The 15,132-nt window shown below is 49.8% G+C and overlaps 1 protein-coding gene across 2 annotated transcripts in view; it reads right to left on the minus strand.

Moving 5' to 3' along the window:
* Positions 1–15,132, minus strand: part of MARCHF4 (membrane associated ring-CH-type finger 4) — an 81,790-nt gene that overhangs the window by 44,358 nt on the left and 22,300 nt on the right. The gene's annotated exons all lie outside the window — the stretch shown is intronic.

The raw sequence follows: 15,132 nt of genomic DNA on the forward strand, positions 1-15,132 counted from the left end.
TTGATGAGACAGGTCCCAAATCCTCTGTGCGGATGACATTTAAACACAAATGGCCTTAAAAGTTATCCAGGAAAACTCGCTGACTCAGGATGAGGAGTGTTTCATGTTTAGGCTGAGCCCAATTGCACATGCTGTGATGTAATTTGTTGTTCATAATACACAACTCATTTAAGGCTCTGCAAGCTGTGAAACACTTAAATCAGTGAGAGGGAGACTTTAAATCCATGCAGAGTGTGACTTTGAATGCTGCGACTGAAACACGGTGGAAAAGCCTTTGCCTGAAGAGGCAGGGAGCTTGCAGTTGCTCTGCTTTGTGCTGGACATCAGAAAACCAGCCTGGAGGAGAACTGGAGCAAGGGCAACACCTGCATGGAGCTAGGAGGGGCCTGATTTTGCAGAGCACCTTGCAGGAAGGTGGGCATGTCACCTCCTGGAGAAGGTTTGCTTTCCTGCTCTCCTTGCCCATAGGGAATTAGCCCCCCAGGGCGGAGCTGCTCACTTATTTTTGCCAAAGCCTGTGTTGTACGAGCCCCGTTCAGTCCTTGCTGTGAATTTCAGAGTAAACACATACAAAAATCTCAGCTAAATTGGATTTGAGGAAACCTGGCCCACCCTCCGGACTTTCATATGAACGATCCACTTCCTAGACCATTTCTGGCTTCATTTCATAGCTTTGTGAATGTGTTTCCAAGGGGCTCATGACCCCACTGTCTAAGAAAAGCCCTAATTTGGGACCTACTGAGCCAGAGGTCACAGCTCTGATGTTCTAGACAATGCAGAGAGCAGCCTGACCCTATTTGCAGCTGGAGACTTGCCGATGCCAAGGCTGATCTTTATGGGGAACCTGATCCTGGCTTCCTTTCTGGAAATATGAGACCTTTATGGACTGTACTCGTGGTACTGAGGGAACGATTTATGGGAAGCTCCACTGCTTTCTGGCAGGCAAACAAAAGGGGCAGATCCTGCCTGAATGTCCTTGCTCCTACAGTGCTGGCATGGGAGCAGGTGTAAATCACTGTGGTGCTGAGGAGCACAGCCTCTTGGTTCAGTCCCAGTCGAGTCTGGACCTGCCACAGCACAACAGAAACACAAAACCAGTGCCAGGACTGCAAACTAGCAGGTCAAATTCAGCTTTTGTTAATGGTTTAAGCACACCCCATAGACCTTCCCTTTGAGCATGGAGCCACCTTGGGGAGAATGCAGAGACACAGAAGATGTCTGTGGTGTGAGGCACCGGGTCTTAGTCCTGCCCAAGGAGCCCGTTAAGTCCCCTAAGCTGCCACCCCCTCTGGCTGTAGTGCTCCTTGCATGCCATCCCCTCTCATTCCACCAGATTCCTAAAACCACAAACCTAAAGTCACTGCTGTAGAGAAACCAGAAGATCACGCGTCTCTGCTGAGCCAAAGCAGTGATCTAAGCATGGTCTCTCACCTCCTCTCTGATCTTCTCCCCTGTCCTCTGCAAACAGCTCAGCAACACCACGGTTGTCACTGTTTGGAAGCAACACTGCTGTGGTCCCCGTGACATAACCTGGAGCCTGGTGGTCTGATGCTGATGATGATGCTCAGCTGCCCATGCTGCTTTGGATGGGGTTTCCATTCCCCCACCTGGGACCACTCAGCTTTCACCTACGAGCTGATGTTACAGCTCCTCTCCCAAAATGACACCGCTCCCGGGCAGTGCTGCTCATTTCCTCCCCGTCCCACAGGGATGCTGTGGCGTGCTGGATAAGGCGCTCCGACTCGCGGAGCTGCGCCTTCCCCGTCAGTTGGGAGTGCTCATAATTACAACTCCCATTATAGTAAATCATGTACGCAGTCCTGTAAAACATGACACTTTAATCCTATTAATTGCTGCGTTTCCATTTCTTGCCAGTTATTTACCCTTCCCTCCCCCACCCCCAAACACCCAAAGCCAAAAAAAGATTTTATTCGGTCAAACGTGTTGCCAGCCCACACTGCAGTGGCTGGGTTTGGGGCTCCTGATACGCTGTCCCTAGACCTCTAGGGCAGGTACAATTCACACAGGGCTGTAGGGTCCCCCTCTCAGCTGCCAGCAAGGTCTGCCTGTCCCGTGGGATGGGGCTCTGCCAAAACCCAGCCTTGCTGACCCCAGATGTTTCTCCCTCTTCCGAGCCCTCAGCCTCTGGAGGGTGCATGAGTCCTCCGTGCAGGTGACTGGCAGCTTAACTAGAACAAGCCATGAGCTGAGGCCTGTTTCTGGTCCCCGGTGCTCATCTCTGCCTCTTGGTTGATTCCCCACTCCAGCCTCCACAGACTGCCAGGAAGGAGCGTGCTAGCTTGCCAGGAAAATGGGTAACAGCATCCCAAAGTGTCCTACAGCCCCTCTGCATGCGCTTTGCAGGCATAGGTGGGTTGGTCCCTAACTCCTGCCCAAATTTCAGCTTTCCTTCTAGAAGCAAATCCCTGTCCTTCTGTTCACTCCTTTCCCAAACGCTGCCCATGTCTGGCCCTGTTTGACCTGTTGTGTCACCTTCTGCTTCCCTCCCACCGCCGGCACCATCAGCTGCAGGAACCCGAGTCCTGTCCTTGAAGCCCTTTAAGTGGAAAATAATGCAGCAGAGGCAAAAGAACTGCACGTAGCAAAGATCGAATGGGTTTTAAACACTAATAATTTTTGTGTCTGGAGCGTATGTGAGGACTCCGAGGGGTTCTGCAAATGATGGCGAGGCTCTGATCGTGTCGTGAGGTGGGAAGACAAAGAAACCGTGTTCAAGCAGAGCTGGAAGCAAAGGGAGATGACAGGGAGCCAGGAAGGGGATGGGGGTCCTGCCCACCTTTGTTTTTCCCCTGCTTGCCTACACATGGGAGATCTCACTGGGTTCAGAGCAGAAAAAAAATAAAAAATAAAAAAAAAATCTCCAGGCCTCAGCCCCACATTTAAGTGAGTTGTTCTCCACCTCATATGAAAAAGGGCAGAGCAGAGCAGACAAAAGCACGACATGGAGATCTTCTCCAGAGCCAGGCGCTAGCACAAGAGCCCCAAGTGCTGCATCTGACTTTTCTAATCCCTCACCAAGTGGACTTTCATCATACTCATAATTAAAGGGATAATAATTTAAACAGATAGTTGAATACCCAAATCTGCTAATCCTTCAGTGGAGCCTCTTTCTTTTAATCTTTCTCTGAGTCACTAATACATAAAAATGTAGCCAGGCACCCACTGCCCTCATTAAAGGGAAACTTTAGCCTCCTCCTCTCGGCCTCGGAGCCATGCCAGGGATGTACGAGGGCACAAAGGCAGCCCTCTGACTGCTCGAGACATGCAGGAACTTTGAAAACCGTGGGACTGGGCTTGCTTCGAGACCGATGTCACAACAGAGGCTGGTTGTCATGGTAACAGGTTATCAGCTATCAAAAACCATCCACAAAAAAATAGACATCACACGGAGTGATGGCAATGGGGGGGCAGCAGGGAAGGGGATGCCAAAGGGTGGCTTTGTCCCTGGTGGAGGGGAAGGCAGAGGGAGACCCATCCTCTGCAACGGGAGGCACTGACGGCTGTTAACCCACCACCCTCCTTTGTTCCCACGTGGCTGCCGGTGGGCAAAGGACCAGGAAGGCTTTTGAGAGCAGAAGAGGGGAGATGCAGGCATGCAGGCTCCTGATCCTGATGGGCAACTCGTACTTCCCCAAGCCTTCTGCTCCATTCAACCAGCAAGCTGTTCCTTTGCTGTCATTTCTGCTGGCACAATGGGCCGTCCTGCTCGTCCCGTGACAAAGCTGGGTTTGCCACCAACATGGGCCTTTTGCACATCTCCTCCAGCCCTTTTGCTAGTGCCCCAGCTACCGTGTTACCACAGAGGGGAGCTCTGCTCTTGGGACCAGCAGCACCAGTGCCAGCACCTGCCAGGCAGGAGCTGATGTACTTGCCGGGCTGGGAGCTGCCACAAGTGGGAAGCCATTGTAAATTCATTGGATATGCCATGTAACAGCATTAATCACAATCAGGATATTAGATAGAGATGCTACTGCTGCTGCACGGGCTCTGCCAGATAACGAATACACCCACACGTCCCAGCGCAGCCACACACAGTCCTCGGGACCCCCAAGCTCCATGTCTGATCCTCCTGGGCTGTGTGCAGGCTTAAGGCAACAGCACTGAGCGATCTTTTGGCCTCTGCTCCTGGCATCCTGCTGAGCTCCTCTCCCCTGCCTTCTCCTGGGCTCATCCTTCCAATTTGCCTCCCCTGCGCCCTGCCTGCATTCCTTGTTTTGTTTTTTTTTTCCAGTGATGTAATTTGGAGAGCTGCACCGAGAGGCACCCGTCTCATCCACACACGCCTCCATCTCCAGGGCTGGCGAAGGCTTCAGGGAAGGCTGGGAATGAGACCTCGATGTGCTGTTGTGTAGGTGGGCACTGAGCGCTGTGCTGCTCCTCTCGGAGGCATTGAGAGGCCCTCTGTCCCCCCAGACAGGCATGGCAGCCTTAGCCAGCGCCGAGTGAAAGTAAAGACTTCCTAAAAATGCAACACGCTCACACCATTCATCTCAACTACTCTTCCCGTGTTTCCCTGGGGAGCAAACACCACCTTCCCTGCTCGTGATGTCCCTTGTCCCAGTTGCAAGGATTTTGTGCTGGAAGGGCATCTACAGCCGGGGAAAGGGTCCTTCCAGAAAAACGCTCCTCCCTTCCTACACACACCACCACAACCACACTGCATGAGCTGGAAGGGAATGCTTTTTCTCTGGCAGCTGCCACAGCAGAAATAAGAGGCATCTTTGAGATAACAAGATTTCGTTTCAAAAAGAGATGGTTTTCATGGCAGGCACAGTGTCTAAATGTAAGACGCCTGTTCTTGCTTCAAGTCCATCGCTCTCTAACGTACACAGACATAAAGAAACCACAGACATACCAAAAATTTTGACAGAGATAATGACCACCCCAAGTTTAAAAACAAAATATCCTGCTTTAATCTTGGGTTAAAAAAAAATAATAATTATAAAAAAAGGAAATCTAAATGCATTCTGTTAAAAGCAGACATGAGGATTCCAAAAATGCTTTTTCAGGCTAAATAATAATAAAAAAGATTTAAAAAAAAAAATAGCCCAAATTGGCAGAAAAGCCTAGTGAGTCATTTAATGCTCTCGATGCAGCTGGTAGGGGCTGGGTAATTTATACCTCTCCACAGCACAGGCTGAGGGTAGGGCGCACTCAAGCCATTAAGTGTTCAGCTGGGAAGAACTGAGGGCTCTTTCCTAACTCCATGCTGGAGCTGAGGGGCAAAGGAGCTGAGGATAAAGCAGCCTGTGCAGTGGGTCCACTGTGCCCTGGGGAGGCTGTGCCAGCTGGGCAGGAGCTGGGAGTGTGATGTGGAGGTGAGGGGTGTCCTGCAATGAACCTACAGCAGAGCTGAGCAGCAAGCCCTTACACAGCTGGCTGATACTCAGCAAAGAGTACGATGCTGAGGCCTGGGTGGAAGAAAGAGGGATTGAGAGCTTGAGGAATAGCATCTGCTGCCCCTCGATTAGGCCTGTGCAGAGAGCTTGATTCCCAGGTGCGCTTCTGGGAGTGTTTTGCTTATTTTCTAGCAGAGGGCTTTAGGTACGTTCATAGCTTCAGGTACTGGAGAGGTCGCGCTGCCTTGCACAGATGGCTGGGGGACAATGGGACCGTCACTTGATGCTACCTCTGAAGAGCCTGCACTAGTTAGAGGTAATTAGCTACAGCTAAGACAAAACCCACTTGTCTGCTGATTAACTGGAGGTGTCCTTAGATAGCCATATCTTGGCAGACCACCAGTTGCGCAGTGAGTGGAAGTTTAAATATGGCCCTGAATGACTTGTGTCTTGTTTTTCTTCTTGCTGTGAGAGCTGAGGCAAAGCCAGGACGTGGCACTGCATCTGCTTGCTGTGCCGTTGTTTGCAAGAGCAGGAGCTGGACCACAACAACTCTCAGCTCCTCCCCACACCTCCTGACAGCAGACCAGGCTACTTTGGTGTGATGAAGAGCATGTGTGCAAACCTAGACCTTTCCCATATTTAATGCTCTTTGTTCAGAGGAACATTTCTTTATCTGGATGTGCATTTCAAAGATGAACAAATTTATAGCTCTAGTTTTTGATCAGGAAGAAGAAACCAGAGATGATGAAATAGTCATAAGTTTGAAGTTATTTTTATTTTTGCTAGTGGATGACTTGAATGACTAAAACAAACAAACCCAGCTGGAATTTATCAGCTGTACATAAAGAAATATGTACTTAATGTTGGGATCACAAATCTTCTCTCAAGTACAACCTTATCTTACCTTCTTCCTACCTGTGGCCAGCTTATGTGTTATCTTTGGCAAATGGGTGCTGCGTTGGTGAACAATAGGATTACAGGCTCTGGGGTATACGCTCTGGGAGGCTGATACATATAAGACTTTTCTGAAATGAGCATTTATGTAGAAGAGACTTTGAACTTGGATAGATCAAGTCACACGACACCCAACAAAGGCCTGAATCCTGAATTAAGGAGTCAGGCTCCTCATAAAAGTCGTTTGCCATTCCTTATTATTCTTACTGAGAGGCTCTACTTTGGACTTGCCTTTGCTGGTTAGAAGCTCTCTTCTAACCACAAGCAATTTCTCCTGTTTCCTGAATACCCAGCTTATATCTCTCTTTCATGCTGTGGTTTGCCAGCCCCAGCAGAGGCAGAATAACCTAGCTTCTCTCCTTCAGACTTTACTTTCTTAGGCTAAACCTGTCGCTGATAACTTCCTCTCATCATGTGGGGTCTTCATGCCCATGGCCACCTTAGAAGCCATCCTCTGCCCAGGCTCCCCCAGAAGAGGTTGCCCATGCCGTGGTCACTATTTCTTTGACTCTGCAAAGAAACCCTTTTATTTTTACACCTTGTGTTTTCCCAGCCTTCTCACATTCTGTGATTTTAAGGTGCAAAAAGGAAGGTGAATCCATACAGGTATATACTATGAGCACCCCTGAGCTCTCTGTGGAAAAGGCAGTGGCAAAATATTTCCTCAAAGCTGAGCAGTAATTATTTCTGTAGTCTTAGTAGGTATAGCATTCACAGGCCTCAGGCTTCAAGTTATCACCCGTGACTTGAACTAGGAGTGGCTGAACTTTCTATCCTGTGTGTTTTGTAGAAGCCCAGCAGGGCACGGAGGGGGCATTTTAACCACCCCAGGAGTGCTGACTTCTAAGGACCAACGCTGATCCACTCTTCCTGCCCAGACGCCTGATTATCTCATTGCTTATTAAGAACTATACCATGTGTTAAGTGACATATTTGATTGACTGTGGTAAATGCATTTAGTTGGGATTTATAATCAAACAGACAGGTGGCTCCTTAAACTCCTTCTCAGCATTCATAAGGATTAATTATTTTTAGTCTGAACATTGTCCATAACTGAGTGTATCTGCGCGTCAGCTCAGTGGGTAACATACCTAATACCTTTCACTTCTGCTGTGCTAACAGGAGAGAAAGAGAATTGGGCCCTGTTTTTGCAGGTGGTATTTGCACAACTCCACGATTAACATGTAGCCTTGTATCTGCTGAGCTTCACACGCTAGGCGTAAAATCCTGCAACCACTTCTCCATCGCATGGTGTGACACATGGGAGGCATTCCCTGGGCTGCTGCCCAGCCGTCACCATATCACCCCCTGGGAAAGGAGATGAATTGTTCTGCAAGGTCCAATGCCACCTGAAGGCACTGAATTTTCTGCTCAGTGTATATCTTACCTACGTGACACTTGGATAGGAGGTGTCCGTATGTCAGTAGGTACCTAAAAACATGTTAGATTAGGGCCCAAAGCGGAGAGGCGACAGACTGCTACTAAAAGTAGTAATTTACCCTCAGTGCTACCAGTGTTGGTAGGCCTCCAACAATTTAAAATCTCTAAGGAGAGATGTAGGCAGACTGCAAGAGCAGTGATTTCCCCAGCCTGGCGAGTGGCCAGCACATTGCTGTTTGGATGCCCTTTCACCAGGACACTGTTCTTTGGATGTCCTTTCCAAAAGCATCATGAGAGCTTTCACTCCTGCTGGTGGGACCGGGCACTTCCACTCTGATCAAAAGCAGGTTTCTTGAGACAAACACAAGCCCTAACACCACCCTGGGGACTGGAGGCAGGTGGGGGATAACGGCTTAACTCAATAATGCTGCTTCAGGCAGTCTGTTGGTCTGTTCTGAGGGGGTCCCCAAGCAGCAGGCAGGCTTGTTACAGTGACACTGGGATCACTTCCAACCACAGCTCTCCTTTTCTCCCCACTGAAGATTGGAGTTTTTTTCTTCTTACTCTTCTCCCTCACTACATCTTTCTTGGCCATCCCACTTGAGGACACTTCCGTCCTTGGCAAATTTTGGTCAGTCTCCAAAGTTTTGGTCAGACATCCCTTTCCAGTCTCCTCAGAGAGAAGAGGACCAGAAAGGCTTTGGGGACCTGAGACAAAAAATGATCTGAGCGAACTAAACTGAGTGAGCTAAAAAGGGATTCATGTTTCAAAGACAACGTCACAAACAACATGAGAAGATGCAGAATTGGACACCTTTCAGTCCCCAGCTCAGAGGCCTATCCCACCCACTGCTCCGGGTGGCAGCAGTGACAGCATGTTCTCAGACTGCCAGGATGAGAAAATGTGCATTTATACCGGGGGAGGAACATGTGGTCTAGGAGTGTGGCTTGGCCGGAAATCCCACAGCCAGAGATCCTTTTCAAGGCTTGGCCTGCCTGGTCAGGCAGGGCATCTCCTGGCTTTAAAGCAGCTCTGCTGTTATTTGGGACCCTGCTCCCCGTGTTAGCAAGGCAGGAGCTCACAAAACCAGTGATGGGAACAGTTACGTGAATCTGCTCAAACTTACAGACTCCCAATAAGTTTCAGGCTGAGCCTCAGATCAATTCTTATTCCTTCCAGATTGCTTCACTCATCCCTCCTGGGTACTCTTGATCAAATCACAAAAATGCTGAGCAGATTCTTACAACATACTTTCTAATAAGCCCTTTAGGAAAGCTGAGCTGACAGCATCGTACATTTTTTTCTTCTTTCTTCTTTTTTAAAACTAGATCCATAGCCTCTGCCAAATGCAAGGATGCCAAGTATGATCAGGCTGTGGATGGCACCATTCATTTGTGTCAATCCTCTTCATGCTAGCTGAGCAGACAGGACATATGGGCCTCTCCTTAACAAAGTGTACACAAGAAATAAACAGGAGATTTCTGCAAATCAGTAAACTTCCAAGTGCAAGATTAACCCAAGGAGTGCCAGACATGGGGAGGACCCACTGGAAGTCAGGAAGGTTAAGAAATGTTCTTGGACCTCCAAGTCCTATAAAAACATCCTGGAAGAGGATACGGTGGAGAGGAAAGGTCTCCATGACCATACTCCATGAAACTTCATCTCCACAGACCAGACTCTGGTAAATCAGCATCTCAGAGCATGCTCAGGGCCTCATAAACAGCCAGCACCTTATCCTCAAGACTTAAGGTTAGTCTGGCCATCTGGAGCATCCCCTGACTCCCCACAGCCCTGCTCCAGTTTCAGCCGTGGAAAGCAGAGCTGCGTGTCCATGTTTGTGAAAACCTGCCTCTCTGGTGAGTGGAGAGAGAAGCTTAATCTGCTTAGCTTAATGAAGAGAAGGTGAAGACGTGACGTGACTGCAATCTGTTAAGTACTACCACTGGGAGAAGGCTTTTAACAGTGGAGGGCTTTTTAATCCGGCAGACAGGCAGAATGAGATCCCGTGGATGGAAGATGAAGGTGGGCAGCTACAGCCCAGAAATAAGGTGCATTTTTGTTTGAAGCAGTGAAAGCAATTAGCCATTAAAGAACCTATGGAGAGATGCACCAGGTCCCCCAGCTCCTTAAGTCTTAAACAAAACCTCATTATGTTTGAAATGATAGATGTCACCGGGTCTGAAGTGAGGGGACCTGCTACGGTTTCACATAGAAATCACTACAGCTGGTTTATAAAAGACCCACTTAAAAATCTGTGAATTTACCTTTGCTTCCTAAAGGCTTCTGAATTTTAGTATAATAGCTGTTGCCTTCCAGCCATGAGTTGTGCATCGTGTGGTTACACATATTCTCCATGGGAGGATGTTAATCAGGCTCTTAATCACCTGCACATACTCCTCCTCTCCTGCTTCAGTTTTCAAGGGCCCTACAGTAACTGTGACCTCTGCTCCACACCCGTACATGACCAGAATAACCTGCCTGCTCTTTTAGTCTGTTCCCACGCTCTTTTTGCATTGTTTTCTCCCCAGATCTCTTTGGTGCTTACATTTCTGCCTCCCTCCTGGATCTGCTCAGAGGCTGTGAGTGTGCCTTGAGCCAGCCAGAACATCTGGATCCCCATTCACAATGTGCTTTCACATTGCGATCCCTGTTTTCATGCTTGCTGGGGCATGGCGAGGATCTCCATGTGCTGCACAGGCTCACAGTCGAGTCCCAGATGCCTCTCCAGCCCCACCTGGAAGTGGTTGTTCTGGATAAGTCGTTATGCTCTGAATAACTGAAGCACTTCTCAGAAGCAAAATGGTCCTGCTGGTATCCATCTGGTGACCAAAGGGACACGGGAGTGCTGTCAAGAGAATCAAGGCAATTCTTTCACGGTTATGCAATGAGATGTCCCACAGGCATTTTCCATTCTCATTGGCACACGGAGCACCTGCCAGAGACCTTCGTGTCCAAACTCTCTGAGACACCTTGGCAGTCCAACCTTGAAGCCCTTCCCCAGGGCATAATGCGCTCGTGCAATAATGTGTGCAGAAATGTGTGCACCACTCGGTGCCCTGCTCTGACATTCCCAGTGCCTGCCAAAGGTCTGTCCGGGTTGTGCAGCTTGAACTCCAGGACATCCACAGGATCTTAGCACGGAGGCTTTCAAACCAGTGCTCAGTCACTCCTGAGCTATCAACCTTTGGCCAGAACTTCAGAGTCTTTTTGGTTATCCCAGCACACTGCTTGTCCCTTTTTTAGCACAATTTGTAATGTTTAATGGGGTTTACTGCATTGGTTAATAAAAATAATGTTACTGGTGTTTATTACATTGCTGGTAATGTTTGTGTACCACCCACTAACTCCTTTTTAAGTCTTTGGCCATGAATGACCAAATTTGTCAAGAGCCAGAGGTCTTCAAGAGAATAAATTTGCTGTTATTTCTTGAAAATAGGGAACTACATAGAAGAGACAAAAAACACCAATGTAGGAAAATCAATGGACTGAACTAAGTTTTTTATTAGAAAAATAAAATAGTGAGAAAAAGCTTTTGTGGGACAACCAGCACAACCCAGGTCAGGCGTGACCATACCACGCCCCTTGCCTAAGGAAAAGGGAAGGAAACGGGGCAAGAAAACCCAAGGATTGGGCATCATCACAGGAAGCCCATTGCTCCTGCCCTCCACACAGGCTTGTGCTTGACCTCCCACACCAACATTTCCATCCTGCCTTGAATAGCCCCAGCCCGGACACCTCTCATGCCCTCACGTCTTGATCCATCCGACACGCTCTCCCCGGGGGCTGTCAGATCTGCTTCTGCTGATGCTGACGCCTTATTAACAGCGCGGCTTGGGTGCCGCTGTGATATAAATACAGCCTCAGCAGCCAAAGCAGCTTTGCAGGTGTGTGAGGCTGAATCGATGTGCTATTTTGCTGGCACAGGCAAATTCGCCTTGCCCGTGCTGCGAACAGCCGAGCTCCTCTGAACCAAAAACCTCACGGTCCCCTTGTACCCAAGCCTGCCACCACCTCCGAGCAGTATCCCACTGGGTTTGGGGCCCATGTGCTGGGCTGCAAGTGTGTTTCCAGACCCAAAGTGGGGTCTTCAGGGTGGGAAGGTCCACCTGGGCCACAGCTATGGTTCATTAAAGCACCTCAGTGTCACCAGTTGCAAAAGAGACTGGTGCTATGATAAAAAAACACACAGGCATTAATGAACCTGTGGGCATCTACACTCATTTGAAGATAATAGTTTGAATAAAGCCCCAGGAACTCAATGGAAAGATACTTAATGCCAAGGAGATTATGATCTATTGGACAATGAGGCTCATTAAAGGCCAGGGCTGGCAAGCTAAAGGGAGTGAAAAAATCCATTTCCTGAAGCTGAACTTCCTAAAAAGACCCATATCCAAAGGCAGCAGGTTCTCCTTTGACAGCCCTTATGGGCTGGGATGTGAAGTGGAGGATGGGGATGAGTCATGGGAATCTTTTTTTCCCTGAGCAGATAAGGAAACTGAGGCACAGCCAGCCAATTAAATGGAGATAATCAGTGCATTTCTGAGAGCTAATGTGGAGACACCCAAACTTCTCTTCCAGGCCATAAACATCTGTAGTTAATGACAAAATGTTAATTACTGGCAATCAGCTAATGAGGGTAAAAGCTGAACTAATTTTCTGCTGCCTGAAATGCTACTCTAGGCCGTGTTTTGCCCATCAGCTGAACTGCCATTTAAAATGAGGATGGAAAAGAAATGAAAAAAGCCCCATTTTGGCACCTCGCTCTGCCTCCCCTGCCAGACCGGATTAGTGTGGGGAGAAAGTCTCCGCTGACAACAAACCCGAATTCATTTTCCTGTGTCAGGTGGTGAAGCAGCTCTGAGCTGAAGTGGGGCTGAGGGTCCTGCTGCCCAGTCCTGCCCCTGCTGAGATCAGCCTGGAGGATTTTACGCAAGGATGGAAATTTTGGTTCCTCCTTATGCTCAGCAGAACCCCTGAGCAGCATTGCTCTCCGTAAAGACACAGGGGTGATTTGCTACCCCTCTTTCTGCACATTTAAGGCCTTGACCCCAATCAGCTATGGCATGGGGCAGGTCTAAGTCCCCTCCAAATTGCATCTTGAAGCTACAGCTGGAGAGGACACCTGGAGCGCTAAGCCAGCACGTAGCACTGCTGTGCATGAGTAACCAGCAGCAGTTCTGGAGGAGGCTGTTCCCTACCATTGGGCAGAATGATTCATGTGCATGTCACGGGCAAGGTGGCAATAGCCCTGCAACAAAAGGCAGAGCCACGGGGCAGTTTGTCAGTATGATGTGCCTTGGAGTGATCAGCCTGGGTGCTCGTATGCGAGGAAACCTCTCCATGGTGTCACTGAGGAGGGACAGGCTCCAGGTTGGGGACGCAGAGGAACGGGTCCTCATGGGGAACCCAATTTGGTACGTAATGGTTGGGGTTTATGGTGATAATTGATAAAGCCTCCTGCAGTGGGTAGAGGGTCAGAGGGCAGATTAGGGTCCGTGTTGCCTGTGGTGTGGTAAAGGCAACTCCAGCTGGCACCGTGCCTTACCCTGGAGCAGTAGCTCCATGCTCTAGGACCAGAAACACCAGCCTGAATCTCACCTGGAATTGGCAGCTAAGGGCCCCTTATCCTCCGAGCCAGGTCAGATTCCTCCAAGAACTGCCACCTGCAACATTCACTCTTAAATCTGGGATTTCAGCTCCATCTCAAGCCCTCGTTTGTAGCCTGCATTCCCAGGGATTTATCTGTGGCCAACTTCCCTACGTGCCTTCAGGCACCAATGCCCTCAGATGTGTTTGCTCTCCGGCTACCCACTCCGGGCTGAAGCAAAACCCTCCCGATTAAGCCGATTCTCAGCTTTTTGATAAAGTTCACCCCTTTGCAGACTTACCTCCCCACCGCTGTGATGCTGTCAGGCAGCTTCTCCGGTTTGTGCAATTAATTCCACCTCCCTTTGCAGCGCAGGTTCACCGCGTGCGGGGGGAACGAGCACATTTCGTGCTCCAAAGGGCTTACCACCCCTCCGCGCGTATCCACGCGCTAGCAGGGTGGCCGAGGGGATGTGCCAAAACACCGAAGGAATGGGAAATAAAGCAATTTCCCAATTAGATGAGGCCATCCTGCATCACATTTAGGGGCGGGAGGATGAAGCAAACCGGGGTTGATCCCACGCAGCCTGACACATGCTCACCCTAACACTTGTGAGCCTGGTACCCGGGTCACGGCTGCTCCCATCCCCGTGCACCAGGGTCACCTGCCAGCTCAGCTGCACTCCCCCCCCCGGTTGTTTTTAACTTATTTTCCAAGCCAGCAGCTGCTGCAGCTTCCCAGCAGCTCTTTCCTCAATTATAAGCTTACAAAAGGGCCAGGTGAGGAGGTTTCCTGCAGCTCCTGCGAGGCTGCGTGGGCAGCTGGGTGCTCTCCCTGCCCTGCATAAGGGGCTGAGTCCCACCACGGGCAGGGGCCAGGATGTGGGAGTCATAGTGGGAAGGATGTGTCCTGCAACACAGCATTTCCAGGGACAGCTGTGCCAGCGTTGAGCCCCCCCATTTCACAGCAGGGCCCTGTAACTGGTCCCACAGCATCCCTGCACTGCCCAGTACGAGACCTGTACTGGGTCTGCGAGAGACTTGGTAGCCCTGGGGAGGCAGCACACAGCGCAGGGTAAGAAATGCAGATGTTAATAGACATGTGGAGCCATTTTCCATTTGCTTTCATCCAAGGCTATCTAAATGCCATGCGATCTTTAATGCATTAAGCATCCAAGCACCTCTCAAAGCTGGCTACTCTCATTTGTACTTCCCATACAATGGAAGGTGAGGCAGCAGCAGGGCAAACGGAGCAGCTGCAAACTGCAGAGGTGGGATGTGCCAGGGCTCTGGCTATCCTGCATCCAAACCTGCCCTACAAAACAACTCCAGGGGCTGGGAAATTCCTTTACTCTGACACGGGGATTTCCATGTAGCTACTGGCATTTTGGAAACCGAGCCAGTGAAAGTAGGAGGCAGGACCGGGACTAGAGAAGCCCATGCTGGGGCCATGAATGGGGCGGGGAGCTGCCCACCAGGGCATCCAGCTCCTGGCTGTTTTGAGTCCCTGCTCAATCCGGGTTGCCTGGAAGAGCAAGTCTCAGGCATGGGCATCATCTGTGCTCTGCTAGGGGGAGCCCAGGTGGGGCCAGGCAATTGTGGGGTGGATGTATGGGCACAGGCAGCACGGCTGGTCCCCACAGCCCTCTGCTCTGATGCCACGGAAAAAATATTTCTGGACTGCTGCTGCCAGCTGTAGTGGGAAAATCCTACAGGTCACTTTAGCTTGTGATATTCAGGCTGCATTTTACAAATGTGCTCCCTCCAGCTCCGCTCAGCGAGAGCAAATGAGCTGCGTGATTGGTGTGCAGGGGTTGCTGCACCTCTCGCTTCTCCTGCATTAGCACA

This window comes from Anas platyrhynchos, chromosome 7, assembly GCF_047663525.1.
Source record: "Anas platyrhynchos isolate ZD024472 breed Pekin duck chromosome 7, IASCAAS_PekinDuck_T2T, whole genome shotgun sequence".
Taxonomy (NCBI): domain Eukaryota; kingdom Metazoa; phylum Chordata; class Aves; order Anseriformes; family Anatidae; genus Anas; species Anas platyrhynchos.